Genomic DNA, 12,253 nt, shown 5'->3' on the forward strand with positions numbered 1-12,253 from the left:
AGAGCTTCAATTCACCCTCGCATGCTCAGCTGGTGCAGGGGCCAGACAGGTTGCCTAGGGGGCCTAGCTGCCCTGGCCCGGCTCTGGACAACAGCCTGCCAGAAAGCAGTTTCATCCTAAAGTGCTGGCTCTTTCTGAAATCACATGACCAGGCAAAGTGACCTGAGATGGCTGCCTACACACCAATATTACAACTTAAAAAAAATACACTTGTTGTGAATTATTTGCAGTGTCAAAAGTGTAATTTAGAAATAAAAACTGCATCATAAAAATCATGACAGAATGAAACTGCTCCCATACCCATAACAGCCCCAGCTCTGCCCAGGTGCTGCCTAGAGACAGTAATGCAATCCCAGTGGGAAAAGAAGAATCTCCCCTCCATACCAGGAAGAATAGGAATACAAGATTCCAGAACCGGTGACGGGAAAACTTAAGAAGAGGCAAAGTTTGTTGTTTTTTTTCCCAGGCAGGAGGCTTGTGTCATTGTTCTGCTGGTGCCTGGGGGTTTGAGGAGTCACAGTGATGTGGGAGGGAGGGGTAGGGGCTGCTGCGCATGTGTTTTGGGAGCTTGAGAGACTTGTGTGAATGTGAATGTCTCTAGGGGGAGAGTGGAGTTTCATTCTGGAGGGAGACGGACAAGTGACTGGCTGCACGGACTACACGCACCGGCATTAGCAGCTGCTATTTCTCTGGGATAAGGCCGCCTCTTCTTCTTCCTCCTCCTCTTGACCGCACTGAAAGGTAAGGGTTAAAGCAGGCGGGAAGCACATCGCTGTCCCATTCATTGGCATTCCAGCCGCAATGAAACTACAACTCCCGTCAGGCTGCCATTTGTAGTCGCGTTTAAACTTTCACGTCCCTCCACTGAATCTCCTCCTTTATATGACTGAGCAACCTGTCGCTATGGGATGAGTTTGTGCTGGATAATAATAATAATAATATGTGCTGACTCATTACTGTGCACTTTCTGCATCATGTCTGGCAGCTGGAACACCAGCTATTTGTTACTGTATCATATTAGTCCCATCCAGCAGCTCTGTATAATCATCCGGATCATCATCTTCATTTTATTCCCAAATAGTCCTCTGCAGATGTGCCTTTGTGAATAAGGAATGCACTGAATAAGGAATGCACTGAATAAGGAGTACACTGAATAAGGAGTGCACTGCAGGAGATAGGTTACTCAGCTGGTGTCCCACTCCTGCCTTCCCTTTCTTCTAACAGCCGGCTGGTGAGCCATTCATTGGACACTTTCAGCCTGGGCAGTTAGAATAGAAAGAAATATCTGTATATATTATTAATATTCATCCAGCAATGGCAGATCATTAAAGGGATACTGTCCTGGGGAAAAAAATGAACCAGTTAATAGTGCAGAATTCTGCACTGAAATCCATTTCTCAAAAGAGCAAACAGATTTTTTTATATTGAATTTTGAAATCTGACATGGGGCTAGACATATTGTCAATTTCCCAGCTGCCCCAAATCATGTGACGTGTGCTCTGATAAACTTCAATCACTCTGTATTGCAACTTGGAGTGATATCACTCCCCTCCCTTCCCCCCCCCCCCCCAGCAGCCTAACAAAAGAACAATGGGAAGGTAACCAGATAACAGCTCCCTAACACAAGATAACAGCTGCCTGGTAGATCTAAGAACAACACTCAATAGAAAAAAAGCCATGTCCCACTGAGACTCCTTCAGTTACATTGAGAAGGAAAAACAGCAGCCTGCCAGAAAGCATTTCTCTCCTAAAGTGCAGGCACAAGTCACATGACCAGGGACAGCTGGGAAATTGACAAAATGTCTAGCCCCCATGTCAGATTTCAAAATTGAAAATAAAAAAATCTGTTTGGTCTTTTGAGAAATGGATTTCAGTGCAGAATTCTGCTGGAGTAGCTCTATTAACTGATGCATTTTGAAAAAAACATGTTTTCCAATGACAGGATCCCTTTAAGACAAAAGGAAGAGTTCATGTTGGAATACACCCCTGTGCTCCCAGCAAGCAATGCAGCCGGTGTATGGAACATCATTTATTGTAAGAAGAAATGCAGGGTCAGACTGGGTCATATGTTCTCTGCTCCATTAGCAGGTCTTTCCAGAAGGAATTGGTTCAGCCTCTCTATAGACAGTGGCTTCTAGGGATTTTTTTAGGCTTCTTGGGGTTTTAAGGATTGCGCGTGTATAGTAAATGGGCGAATCCTTCTGCATCACAGAAATAGCAAATGACATAGAGAGGAAACGGTCTGAGAATAATGAAATCAAAGTTCCTGTTAAAAGGGTGGTTCACCTTTAAGTTGCCTTTCGGTATGTTATGGAACGGCCACGTTTCAATTCGTCTTCGTTATTTAATTCGTATTGTTTTTGAATTATTTGCCTCCTTTCTGACACTTTCCAGTTATCAAATGGGGGTCACTGACCCCATCTAAAAAACAAATGCTCCATAAGGCTACACATTTGTTGTTATTGCTACTTTTTATTACTCATCTTTCTATTCAGACCCTCTCCTATTCATATTCCAGTCTCTTGTTCAAATCAACGCATGGGTGCTTCGGTAGTTTAGACCCTAGCAACCAAAACTGCACACTGGAGAGCTGCGGAATAAAAAGCTAAAAACTACAAATAATAATAAATAAAAACCAATTGCAAGTGGTCTCGGAATATCACTCTCTACATCATAGTAAAAGTTAATTTAAGGGCAGGGGCACACGGGCAGATTCGGGGAGATTTAGTCGCCTGGCGACTAATCCCCTCTTCTTCGGAGCGACAATCCTGAACTGCCTTCCGCCTGCTACAATTAGGGCTCATTTTTTATTTTTGTAATTTTTGTATATTTTTCGTTTTTTCTTATGTAATAAACATATTGTTTAATTTTTCTAAATTGAGTGTGCAATGCTTTCCAGATTTTCTACATGTGAGATTTGGAGACCCACATGGGGAGCCTCCCTATGGATTAGCAACTCGCATTACATACTTTAAGGGTGTGCACCCTCTTTTCTAATTTCTAGTGCTATAATGAGAAAACGGCAGCGCAATGGCACTAGCGGTGTTTCGATTTCCGAAGTTGCCTCACGAGGAAACTTCGGACGACTTCGGAAATCGAAGCGCCGCGACTGCATTGCCGCAGTCGGTTTTTTTCATTTTACAGGGGTAAGGCAGTTCGGGGAGATTGTCACCCCGAAGAAGAGGCGATTAGTCACCAGGCGACTAAATCTCCCTGAATCTGCCCATGTGCCCCTGCCCTAAAGGTGAACAACCCCTTTACAGAAGACCTGGTAAAGACTAGTTGACATGCTATTACAGGTATGGGACCTATTATCCAGAATGCTCGGGACCTGGGGCTTTCCGGATAACGGGTCTTTCTGTAATTTGGATCTTCACACTTTAAGACTACTAAAAAAATCATGTAAACATTAAATAAACCCAATAGGCTGGTTCTGCTTCCAATAAGGATTAATATATCTTAGTTTGGATCAAGTACAATGTACTGTTTTATTATAACAGAGAAAAAGGAAATCATTTTTAAAAATTTGGATTATTTGATTATAATGGAGTCTATGGGAGACGGTCTTTCCGTAATTCGGAACTTTCTGGATAACGGGTTTCCGGATAACGGATCCCATACCTGTACAAGGACCAGTGCAAGGACAGACTGCATAGGCTTCTGTAAATGGCTGCACCTAGTTAAGCCTGAATTGTTGGGAAGATGACAGTAAGTCAACATTAAAAGATTTATGCTGGTGCAAGTGCCATAAAAACTGGAAGATCAAAAGGATTCCTTCTTCCCATGTGTCACTGCAATGCTTGGGGGTCTGTAACTTGGAGTGCCATTCCTTAAGTCTATTAAAAAAACATTATGCAGTTATGGGTCCATTATTAGGAACCCTTTATCCAGAAACCCTTTATCCAGAAAGCTCTGAACTACAGAAAAGTTGTCTCCCATGGACTCCATTATATAAAAATAATCCAGATTTTAAAAATGATTTCCTTTTTCTCTGTAATAATAAAACAGTACAGGTATGGAACCTGTTATGCAGAATGCTTGGGACCTCGGGTTTCTGGATAATGGGTCTTTCTGTATTTTGGATCTTCATACCTTAAGTCTACTAGAAAATCATTAAATAAACCCAATAGACTGGTTTTGCTTCCAAAAATGATCAATTATATCTTAGTTGGGATCAAGTACAAGGCACTGTTTTATTATTACAGAGAAAAAGGAAATCATTTAAAAAATTCAGATTATTTGGATAAAATGGAGTCTATGGGAGACGACCAATCCGTAATTCGGAGCTTTCTGGATAACAGTTTTCTGGATAATGGATCCCATACCTGTACCTTTTACTTGATCCAAACCAAGATATATTTAATCCTTATAGGAGGCAAAACCTTTTCTTGTAGACTTAAGGTATGCAGATCCAAATTACAGAAAGATCTATTATCAGGAAACCCCCAGGTCCCAAGCATTCTGGATAGCAGGTCCTATACATGTATAGAACTCTATGGAAAAGTCATTTGTGTTATTCAGAGCTTTCTAGGTAATGTGTTTTTAGGAAAATAGATCCCATACCTGTAACATTTTGTGCTATGTCCTTTACTTTAGGCAGTCTCATTGCACACAGTCTATAAGATTTATTGATTGAATTCTTAGTACAAAGAACATTCTCAGGCTGTTTGACAAGTGAAAATGAATACTGTGACAGAATGCTCAGTTCTTGGTTAAAAGTCACAGTCTGCTCTTATGTAAAGCACCATGTCGTACGAAGCGTTCTGTACTACAATATAACTAAAGTTAAGCGGTTGAACATCAGCATTATGAAAGAGTAATTTGGGCACCTTGTGGGAGTAGTGTAATTCAGCCAAACAGAATAGCTTTCCTGTTTATACAGTCACCCATTATATATTCCATCTCATGCATTGGTATTTCACTATAATAGTGACATCACCTCTGTGATATCATTGTGACAGTTAGATGTATGGCATTGAATGCTGCTATATCAAATGGCAGGGGGATCAAGTGAGAGTATGGTACATATTTGGCAGAGATAAAACCATTGTATTGTGAACCAATGCACAGAGCATGTCATAGATCCGTTAACTGGAAACCTGTTATCCAGAAAGCTCTGAATTATGGTATGGCCATCTACCATAGACTCCATTTTCATCAAATAATTTACATTTTAAAACATGATTTCCTTTTTCTCTGAAATAATAAAACAGTACCTTGTACTTGATACCAACAAATATATATTTAATCCCTGTTAGAGACATAACAATATTATTGGGTATAATTCATGTTTAAATTAGTTTTTAAAAGACTAGGGGGCAAATTCACTAACCTCCGAAAATTCGCTAATGACGGTTTCGCTCACATTCGCCAGGCGTAGATTCGCCAGGACAATGCTAATTCACTAAAATCCGAAGTTGCGTCCAGGGCACGGAACACTGGCAAAGTTGCACTAGTGTTAGTGTGCCAAGCAAAGCGAAGTTGCGCTAGTGTTGGCTAATTTGCATACGGCGAGAAGTGACGTATATGGACGTATATGTTGTAATACATTACACTACACAAGCCCAGGAAACCTTAATAAAATAAAGTTGTTATATTGCCCTACACAAGAGCCCAGTGTATAGTTTATGTGCCATATGTTAGAAAATGAAGGGGGAAGCCAGTTACCCCCAAAAAAAGTTTATGCTCTTTTTCAGCCTATCATCCTGAAAAAGAAAAAGAAGCTATCTGTTTTTGGGACTTCTAAAAATTTTCAACAATTCTTTTAGGAAATCGTATCTACTCTATTGCACTTTACCAGGTCTGAGGAAGCGAAGGCAAGTCTGGTGCAAGAGGTAATGTTCAGTAAAATCCACATCTTAGTGAATTTGTGTAGTTACGTCCATTCGCCAGAATGCAAATTCGCCAGGCGGTAGGGAGCGATGTAAAATTTGCCCCCAGATGTATGGAGATCCAAATTATGGAAAGATCTGGAAAACCCCCAGGTCCTGAGCATTCTGGATAACAGGTCTCATACCTGTATAACCTATATATGCAGAAAAAATACTTTGCCTTTAAAATTGCGTGGCTGATTAGGAAGGTTTGCCTTTTTAAATAATGGCTTTTGAGAGGACTGGCTGTTAGAATTACCTGTACTTTTTTCCCCATAGATTAGTACATGAAGTAGTACTGATCTTTTTGAGTTTCACTGTTTTTTGCAGGAGGACCGGTGATCAAAATAGTACATGTGACATTAGCACGGGACTCATGTTAGTGAAATTTCACCACAGGGGATTGACTGTTGGCCATGCGACTTTACTGTTAAAAGTGCCTCTGCGTCATTTATAATATACAGTATATATAAATAATATTTTTAAAATAACATATAACATTGTATTATCCCTAGAAGTAAAGCTAGAAAGGAGGGATTGGAATGTTAAACTGATTGAATATTCTGGCTCCAGAGGCTTTGCCCATCCAGTAAAGCAAAAAATCCTAACAATTCTGTTACCTGAACCTCATGATATTTTCCATACAATCATCTGTTTGTTGTGCTAAAGCAAGGGTCCCCAACTTTTTTTTACCCATAAGCCACATTCAATTGTAAAAAGAGTTGGGGAGCAACACAAGCATGAAAAACATTCCTGGAGGTATCAAATAGGGATTGGAATTAGCCCCTATGTGGACTGGCAGCCTACAGGAGGCTCTTGTTTGGCAGTACCTGTACAGCTGGTTTTTATGCAACCAATATTTGCCTCCAAGCTAGGAATTCAAAAATAATCACCTGCTTTGAGGCCACTGGGAGCAACATCAATGGGGTTGGTGACCAATATGTTGCTCAGGAGATGCTGGTTGGGATCACTGTGCAAAAGGCTAGCGTCTAAATAAAATAACACATTTTTTCCAATGTTGTAGCTCTTCAATGCAACCTCAGTGGCCAATTTGCACAATAATTCATGTTTTCGTTACTATATACACAGGGTAAAGAGATTTGTATCACATGGGGGGATGATGAGTTCCAGAATTTGCATCAAGGCCCATATGTCCCTATTTACACAGTTTTCCTTCTTGGAATGTGGATTGCTGAATGATGCAGTTATCACCCAGAACACTCCTCATGCTACTCATTTTGATTATTGTAATAATAATATAGAATGCTATGAGACTTAAACTCCTAGTTAATGTCCATCATCATAGATATCAATTGCCAGGGCTGATGACCAAGTGCCATACATCAGCAGAGGACTTTGGCCGATTTAGCCACCAATCCACAGGGCCTGGCATATCGGACGAGGACTGTATTTACTCACCTGAACGTGGCCATAGATGCAAAGATCAGCTCGTTTGGCGATGTTGCCAAACAAGCGGATCTTTCCCCGATATGCCATTAACAAACATGGCTATATCGGGGGTAATCCGATTGTCCGGCTGTATGGCCGAACGATCAGATTACAATGTGCCATGGGCTCCGGTGGGATCGGTCGGGTCAAAATCAAACCTCACCGATCGCCCAAACGATCGATCTCCGCCGGATGAAAGATGTCGGCACACGCCGATTCGTTCGATCGGATCTGTGTGTCTATGGCCACCTTTAGGTGCGACAGCGCTATAATCCTAGACAAATACCTCTGCCTTCTGTAATTTCGCCCATTGCCCATCAGCGCATAGAGGCTACCATGAGCAGGCGAGTGATTGGGGCAGATGACAGCATTGTCTTGGGCACCCTTCATATTTGGGCACACTCAGGCCTCAAGTCCAGGGGCCTTGCTACCATATCCTGAACAATGTCATTATTTGATGGTTTAAGTATTGCTATGAAACATCTATGAAATAGATCTACTCAGACTTTCTCTTTTTCAGTAGTACACATTACAATTTGCTGGAATCAGCCAGTTAGAGCAGAGGGAAACTTTTATAAACTGTCAGCACTACTACCATTTAGTGTTTTTTTTTTTTTTTTTTTTGAATTTTAATTGTTCCCATTTGACGTTGAATAAACACAACCCGTACAGTAATTTAGGCTAAAAAAAGACACACATCTATCAAGTTCAACATTTTTAGTCTAAATCAAACTCCCTGCAGCTTTCAGCAATTAGCATTTCATCTAAAAATCATCAATGTAACGACAGGCTGTCAGGACAGCTGGGGCCCCCATCTGGTCCCTAACCAAATAATTGTGAAAAAGTAGCTGGAAATATGTATAGCAGCATAAATCTGGTACCTTTTGGCAAGGAGCTAAAATATGCTAGGCTTCCAGCTTATGACCAGAATTCTTATCCATAATTAAAAATAATGTGTAATGGCTTAGCTGGATTGTGTAGGGATTTTCCTCATTTATTGTGATGCTTTAGGTTGCAGTGCAGTGTGGACTACATCATGGCATTAACCTTTACAAAGTAAGAGTGGTCTAAACACTTGAAAGGGATTGTTCTCCTTTAAACTAACTTTTAGTATGGTGTAGAGCAGTGATGCCCAACCAGTGGCTCATGAGCAACATGTTGCTCTCCGACCCCATGCCTCCAAGCAGTTGCTTCTTTTTGAATTCCTGGCTTAAAGGAAAGCTTTAGTTGCATAAATACCAGGTGTACTACCAAACAGAGCCTCTTGTAGCCTTTATTTGGAAGCCCCAGAAATTTTTGCATTCTTATGTTGCTCTTGAATTTGGCTTACGGGTAAAAAGGGTTGGGGAACCCTGGTGTAGAGAATGACATTCTGAGACAATTTGCAATCGTTTCATTTTTTATTACTTGTATTTTTAAGTTATTTAGCTTTTAGTCAGCAGCTCTCCAGTTTGCAATTTCAGCAATCTGGTTGCTAGGGTCCAAATCACACTAGTAACAATGCATTGATTTGCATAAGAGACTGGAATATGAATAGGAGAGGGTGTGATCTGACCCCCTGCAACTCCAATAGTTATACCACTCCTTTTCATCTGAGCATGTCTCACATTCTCCATCACTCCATCATTTTTTTTCCATGCACAGCTACAGATGACAGAGGTTTTCTAGGGAATCGGCTATACACTCTAAGAATTAGATATGTTACAGTTGTATTATGATGCAACATTGTTACTAAAAACATTGTTTAAATTTGTAATTTAAGTTATAGAGCTTCACCATGCGTCACAAGTGCCACAACAATTATATGGCACGCCTGTACCTTTAAAGGCTACATTATACTGTCATAATGATCATTTACATGCAGCACCTCCAAATAAGCATTCTTATCTATAATCTAATTTAATTTATTTTAATGTAAGGGTTGTGTGTTTTTATTGGAATACACTGAAAGAAATCTTTCCGTTAAGCAGTCACTAGTGGGTTAGAGAAACATTTCCTCCTGTGAGCTAATCGGGTTGCACAGTAATCCTCAGTGAATGCAAGAACTCTCAGATGATATACAATTGCAGAACTTTCTAGCTTTCATCTTTAATCCGGATCTGCACTGAAACGTATGAACTTTTTGGATAAACAGGCTCAATGATTACGTGAATGATATAGCATTACCCTTCATAACCACACTTTTTAACCTTTCTTATAATTAAAGGGGATCTATCGCGCAAATGAAAATATAAGCTTCAGCATACTGAAATAAGAAACTTTATAAATACAATCAATTAAAAATTCTGTACCGTTTCTGAAATAATCAAGTTTATCTTCACTATCTCTCTCTCAGCATCTGTTTCTGTTCATTCTGTCTTCATGCAGCAGTTGGGTGTCAGATATTCATTGACAGTTAGGTATAATATATCTTATAGGGGGGCTCATTTTGCCTAGAAGATGTATTACATCCTGTCTCTCTACATGCAGAATTTGTGCAAAAGGCAGTTATTTTGTTAGATTTTGTTTGTACTGGAATCTGTTGAATGAGCTCTAATACGTCTGCTAGGAAAGGAGCCATACATGTAGAGATCCGCTCGTATGTCGATTTCACCACATTGAGGTGTGCGATTTCCGGCTGAGCCGATCGTGGACCCTAGGGCCCAACGATTGGATCATAATGCTGGCAATACAGGCGGTTGGATTGCCGGTCTTCATCAACGAATAGATGCGGCTGCGATCTGACGGGATTATTAACCCTGCCCGGTCGACATCTGGCTGACTTGCGGCCAGATATCGATCAGGGAAGCCTGTCGGAGGGCCCCACTCGAGGATCGATAAGCTGCCGACGGTACCTATATCGACCATGTATGGCCATCTTAACTGTCAATGAATATCTGACACCCAACTCCTGAATGAAGACAGAATGAGGAGAAACAGATGCTGAAGAGGAATAGTGAGGATAAACTTGATTATTTCAGAAACGTTACAGAATGTTTCATTGATTGTACTTGGAAAGTTTCTTATTCTAGTGTGATGAAGCTTATATTACATTTTCATTTTCACGATAGTTCCCCTTTAAACCAGCTCCAACACAGTACTGTATGGGCGGTGTCAAACACACCACTGAGTGGGGCCGAAAGTAGTGCAAGGGTTGAAAACCAATTAAAAATATGGGGGGGGTTTGATTTTCTAGATATTCTTTGAAGCCCAGAAGAATAGCCTGAATGAGATTACAGAGAATGTTTATCTACTGTTATAGATGCACTTGAAGCCCAGACTGATGTCTACGTAGTGAGACATGGGGTGGGTGCTTATCTCCTGTCCTCAGTATATATTTGGCTGTTGTCACAGTCAGTTTTCAGTCTGGGGAATTTTAACCTGCTGAAAAGCCTATGTGATCACCTCTTACAGCTCCTGTTGAATTGGAATAGCCGGCATGTGAATGAGAGCAGTTTTCAAAAATACTCATCAAAGCATTTTTAGTACAAAATGGTGAATGGGACCAGTGTGAAGTGATCACAAGTTTCTCACAATACTATGTTTTTCTTCCAAAATTCCAGTGTAATTCCATCTGATTTTTTTGTATAAAACTCTGTGTGCACTACTAGATGCACACAAATATGTGTGCATATTTTTAAATGGGTTGGGGCATAATCATACAAACCATTTCAATTGCATGTGGTTTGGAGGACATAAAGAAAAACATTCTTGGCCTTCTTGGTAGTGATGCAGTGGCAGGTATAAAGTACAATGTGCCTAAAATTGCTTTTTTTCAGCCAGCTGAACAGTAGAATAGTAAACACAAACATCTGATTGGTTGTCATAGGTTACAACCTAGTAGTGATATGTAGGTTGACCTAAAACCCACGGGTTGACCACTGGTTGGGCGGGTTTGGTTTGAAATGTGGCCAACCATTGCAGGTTAGGGCTTTGTGTGGATCAGACTGGGGAAGCATACTGCTCCCGACGATTCCCTGTCTTGGAAGGAGGTTCACACAGAAGTATCATACAGAGAGAGAAGGTGAGGGTATAGGTCGGGCACTGGTCCTACAATGGCAACATTTTGCAGGTTAGGGTCAAGCGCGGGTTGAGTTTTTCCCTGACCCACACATCACTTCTGCTAAGGCTCAGATCTGCCCAGTGTTCATAAGTCCAGAGGGGTTAATTGGCTTTAGCCACAAAAAAGTATCAACTTTCCAGCTATTAAAAAGTTCAAGATTTACTAAAATCATTTTAGTGATTGGCACTTCAGGGAATTAATTATTTCTTTATGTGCTAGAGATCTTTTGTTGCCATATTACTGTGGTTTTGTGGTAAAATATCATTAGTAAGTAAAGCCCTGGTTAACATAGAGTTAGTTAAATGGTATAAGCACATTTGGCCTGATGCCTCTTAAGTTACAGCCCTTTATCAAGCTCTACTGACCTTCCAGGTACTTTCACATGCTCAGCTAACTGCTTTGAGCCCTTGAGCTTTACGTGCCTTTAAACAAATGTAGTAGAACTTTGGCCTTGGCCTTTTGAAGCCAGCAACATTCCATCAATAAGCAGTTGTTTTCTCACTCAGTAAATCTGTCCTGTTGTGTCCATTTATTTTATGCTGAGTCTCCCAATTGCAAACAGTTGTTAAAACACCTGCTTTCTTTTTTTTACCAGCTATGTATTGAGCCACATGTGCTTCAGAACTAGTGGAGCAGCTCATATTCTCCAGAACTCTGAGCATGAACCCTATTATTTCAGTAAAGTATGTTGTGCCCAAAGCATGTGTATTCTGTTTTTAATATGCCTCCTTCATAACTTTAGTTTAGATGTAATATTTACAAACATAACAACACACATCCAGATAAAGACTAGTTGATTATTTTCTTTTTTGTGTTGTATTAGGTGTAACCAGGCTAACACCTACAATAATTATTATATTTTCTTTATATAGCACTACTAATTCTACATACG

At 40.4% G+C, this 12,253-nt stretch overlaps 1 protein-coding gene across 3 annotated transcripts in view; it reads left to right on the top strand.

The window, feature by feature from the left end:
* The first annotated feature begins 520 nt into the window (after positions 1 to 520).
* The window catches only part of rin2.L (Ras and Rab interactor 2 L homeolog), a 117,298-nt gene continuing 105,565 nt past the window's right edge, over positions 521 to 12,253 (top strand). For all 3 annotated transcript variants that reach the window (XM_018262901.2, XM_018262903.2, XM_041562668.1), the window contains exon 1: positions 521 to 741. The gene's annotated coding sequence lies outside the window, so the exon portion shown is untranslated. The remainder of the gene's footprint in view (positions 742 to 12,253) is intronic.

Source organism: Xenopus laevis, chromosome 5L (assembly GCF_017654675.1).
Source record: "Xenopus laevis strain J_2021 chromosome 5L, Xenopus_laevis_v10.1, whole genome shotgun sequence".
Taxonomy (NCBI): Eukaryota; Metazoa; Chordata; class Amphibia; order Anura; family Pipidae; genus Xenopus; species Xenopus laevis.